The sequence below is a fragment of the Penaeus japonicus genome, unplaced genomic scaffold, assembly GCF_977035675.1.
Source record: "Penaeus japonicus unplaced genomic scaffold, GWHDUDI00000001_assembly GWHDUDI00000030, whole genome shotgun sequence".
NCBI classification, from domain to species: domain Eukaryota; kingdom Metazoa; phylum Arthropoda; class Malacostraca; order Decapoda; family Penaeidae; genus Penaeus; species Penaeus japonicus.
In genome coordinates, this window is record NW_028234432.1 from 9,103,288 (window position 1) to 9,108,287 (window position 5,000).

At 35.7% G+C, this 5,000-nt stretch overlaps 1 protein-coding gene across 1 annotated transcript in view; it reads left to right on the forward strand.

The window, feature by feature from the left end:
- The window catches only part of LOC122250074 (uncharacterized), a 50,145-nt gene that overhangs the window by 511 nt on the left and 44,634 nt on the right, over positions 1–5,000 (forward strand). The window lies entirely within an intron of this gene.

The following is a 5,000-nucleotide window of genomic DNA, read 5'->3' on the forward strand; positions in this document are numbered from 1 at the left end:
ACGCGCCGCCCGATGAGTTTGATGTAACGTCCCCGATATCATTGTGTAAGAAAAGAATGTAACGCTAGGAATGGGGACTCTGGTCCTCTCCTCCCCCTACTTGAACGGCAGTGCTCGGTCATAAACGCGAGGGATCACGGGCGAGTGAACGTGTGTCGTGGGAGAGCGGGAAGGACACGAGGAATGTGTCCAAATGTAGTAATGATGTGTCCGGCGGGAGTGAGAGCGAGGGCGGATCGGCGGTCACAGCGACCTGAATCTGAGGGCATCTGGTCACTTTTTATAACAGCTCTTCAGTCACCTTCCTGCCCATTCCACTATTTTCCCCTTAATGAGCAAATTTTACATTCGTGGCACTGTGAGCCTGCGGGGCACCAGAAGCGTGCCACTCGCGACATGTGCCGAGGGTGGAGTGAGGCAGGCATTCCGTGGCGAATCAAACCTACGTTACCAATTTCCCTGCACGAGTCACACGCACGTTCTCTAGAGGACAATGCCCATTTACAGAAGCACGTCACGTATAGTTTTTTTTTTTCTCTCTCTCTTTTTCTTAGACTTCTTGTACCAGGCATTCCGTAGCCCACAGCACTACTAACCATTTCTAGTTCTCATGAGACACATTAGGTATACTTACACAGACAAGCCTCTCTGTCTTAGAAAGCACGAAACTAACAGAAAAACTACATTCCTACAAAAAAATTATATTCCATGCAACACTCCGTTATCAACGACATTTACAGCGTGCAAACACGAGGTCTTCCCACGTGGCACGCTCCGGCTCGTAAAGCACTGCCTCAGCATCATTAGAGCTTATGACACGCTGTCAGTTTCCATCACCTTCCCACCGAACCACTTACGCCTTGCAACACAATAAACATAACTCAACACACCAAACAGGCTCCTGGCGAATTTATATTAGACCCGCAGAGCAATTCCGTCCATCCTAAGTATCAGCATGGCTCACAACCTCATCATCCCTTGAGCAACATATTCTCTGCCATATACCATGCCACTATTAACAAGCCTCACCCCCCCCCCCTCACAAAAAAACAAGGCAAAAAAACACTGAAGGTGAAACCAAACACGTTGTGAGATCCCTACTAACCCGAAAGAGCTGACCTTGACCTCATATTGCAGCAAAACACGCTGCTTCTGTCGCATGATGCAATCACGGAGTCAATTCGACCACATTGCAATCAGGGAGTCAATACGACCACATAAAGTATAACATACTCGCATACGGAAACACCGGCTCATTTCCTTCCCTATTGCTGAGCCTTTTTTATCATCAATAACTGTGCAATAATGATCAAATGATATTGCTAGAGATAGTAATCATACTGGTGATAATGCGATCAGAAAGACGTCGGTGATAGTACTTGACATGATTGTGTCTGAAATAGTTATTGCTGTGGGGAAAACTTAAAGAAATAATGATAAATCACAGGGAAATAATGTTTATTTAGATAGCAACGATGTTATTCTCCGCTTCTGCTAGTGAGAGTAATGATAAGAAGAATCTCTGATGTTATGATACAATAATGATAATAATAATGATAATAATGATGTTGATAATAACGATAATAATGGTAATGATGACAATACTAATAAAAATCTTGATGATAATGATAATATTGATAATGATAATGATGTTGATAATAATGATAATGATAATGATGAAACAACAATCATAATGATTGTAATGATATTGATGATAATAGTGATAATAATGATAATAATGATTATGATAATAATAATGATTGTGATAGTAATAATGATGGTAAATATAATAAAGATACAACTAATAATGATAATAACACTAATAATACTAATGATAATAATAACAATAGCAATTATGATGATAATAATGACAATGATAACAGTAGATGGCACGGTAATAGTGATAATAATAACCATAATGGATAATAGTAGAAATGAAAATAATAATGATAATGGATAATAGTAGAAATGAAAACCAAAATCAAAATAACCCAAGATAACAATATCAATAAAAAAAAAAACGTTAGAATAACACTGATATGAGTAATCTCATAATAATGTTAACCGAAAAAAAATATATATACACATACATATATATATATATATATATATATATATATATATATATATATATATACATATAATGATTTAAGATGATGATTATGATGATAAGGGCATTAAAAATTCTAACAATAATGCAATTCATAACGAAAAGGATACAAGTATAGAGGACGGTAGATGATAACAATGGTGATAATGATGAAAATAAAATTAAGTAATAACAAAAAATAATAAAGCAGATGAAAATAGTGAATATAGTAAAAATGTTCATAACAACGACGATAATAAATACTGCCAATGATAACAAAAGTAATTAGTATTATCACAATAATAATGCTCTCACGGATAAGGCAATTAAATAGTGTAATAACAGTGACGACTACGATTCAAGGTAAAGCCATCCTGTGGTACTTATCTAATGATAAAATACAAACACAGATCATGGTCTCCCAAAGGAAGAGGTCTAAATTAAAATGTTGCATTGCATTTCTCTCTGCAACGACGGAATATACATTGCATAAATTCACCACTAAGCTTACACTTTGAAAAAAAAAAATGCCATGTCCTCCTGCTTCATATCTTGTATTTAATTCTAGCAGCAACTACTTGACTCCTCATAGTTGATTTGCTATTCAGATTATATTGAAATTATATGGCTCTTAGCAAATCATAAAGTTAAATAGACCTTTGAGGTGTCTGAGAGAACATTAACAAATCGACACTGAATTCATTAATGGCACTGGTAAGGAGTCCGGAGATTGTTACAGGTAGATCATTGTTATCTTTACTACAGTTCTGACTACAAGTATTCTTGGCAAAAGTGTGAATAATATCATAAAATTGCATACCATTGTAGGGAGGATTGTAATATATAAGTAGCCATCTTCTCCAACAACTTTACTATCTGCATGATCAGGTCAGGAAGTGCCAAGTGCAAGAGTTGCATAGCAATCTGTAGATCACAAAAGGCTACATCAGCACCATAATCATATCACCTTTAATAAAAAAGTTTAGTAAACCTTTTTGTTGCAGTGTCAGATGCCATTTTGTCTTTTATTTGTCGATAGAAACACCTTCCCAATATAGTTTGAGAGTTATAGGAACTCACCAGCTACTGCAGTTTACAGAATCAATAGTAAATTAAAGCAAGTGCCTCTTAAATACTCACAGAGATTCATTAATATCTTGATGTAAATATATATATATATATATATATATATATATATATATATATATATATATAACCCTTTAAACGATAATTCATAAAAGATTAATTCCTCTCTCATACTGACAATAATTCACACTGACAATTCTTGTGTACGAGGTCCTACAATAATGTGTTTCCTTTACTATGCATTGTCTTCTTATGCTTGCTATTCATGGTGAGGAAACTATTCAGACACGAGGCATCAACAAGAGCGGATAAACATCGTATAAACATTATCGCATATTCATTCCATAGTTGACGCTCACAAGAGTACGTAGCGTCGTCCTTCTTTTGTCTTCAGTCGCCATTATAATATTGGGCGTACGCGCTCGTGTACATTTACATATTTATATTCTGCACACTCTTTGATGGCCTGATATTAGATTTTGTTTGGGAGTGTGGCTCCCTTATTAATTAAATTCATTATTTAGTGTTATAACATTAGTATATATCACAATACTACATCATATCCTTTGCTCAATTATTGCGGACTGCTTGAAGTCTACAGCTATCGTGAGCTATGGCCCATAAATCCCCATTACAGCATAAAGCGGACTCATCGGTATGTTGGTGCGTTAATAGTCAATTATGTTGTTAAACGGGATAGGGCTGACCCCCCCCCCCCTTCCTCTCCCTCTTTGACCCTATGGCGATTCCCCTTAGAGTAACATTCAATGCAGTTGTGTTATTCCTACCAGGAAATTGTCCGTCTGATTTTGGGAGTATCTTATATTAGACATAAAAATACCTCATCCAACACGACCATTTCCATGCCCTCATATACTTTAAGTCTAAAAGGTTCACTGCTTGGTTCAAGAATCGGAATCAGGGGGCTATTGTCAGTGTTGCGGGAAAGACATAAATTCTGTATCAATTCAAAAAGTGGATTCTGAACACTTGGGAGGCAAGCAATAACAACGAAGTCTAGCATATGGAATCCTTGCATAGATTGGGCAAGCAAATGCCGTGTTGAAATTCTACTCCAATCGTATAAAAGCAGAAAGTCAAAAAAAGCTATTGATATCAGGATCCTCTTATGTTTAGGAGTATTACCGAAAGGGCTTGTAAGCTTAAGGGTGTCTAAATGCGCTTAGTTAGATGTAAATAATTTGTAATTTAGTCCTTACCTTCTGGAGGAAAGCCTGATTGATCCTACTGAGAATATTTTTTTCAGTATTTCACTTTCAAAATCCTTGCCATTTATGCTCTAATAATATTCATCGTTATCTTTTGTATTTCCTTTTCTTCATCCTTATGGTCACAACGACAAATTTATAAACAAATCTATCCCATTTTCGTGTAAGTGATAATTACAAATAGTGGTTGTTTATTTTTTATCTAACAGATTTTGGGCAGAGTTATGATCACAGTTTGAGACATTTTGTTAAAATTTGAAAGTAAATAGCGAGAGTAAATATTGGTTGATTTTGTGATTTTACGGTGATTTCAGATGAGGGTGAACGGAATATCTATAGCATGTATAGCGGGAGAATTATCATCAATCATTTATGTATCTATATTACAGCGTAACAGCACGGTGTGTATATATATACAAGTATGACAAAAAAAAAATCTGGTGATAAATGTGCGTAATACTTTGATTTGAGATCTGACATGAAATTCGTTTAAAATCTATTAAATACCATTTGTGTATCTCAGTTACAAAACAGAAAATTTTAGGGTAGCTTTTGTCCTTGATATGATCCGATCCCATATATTACAGAATAATGTA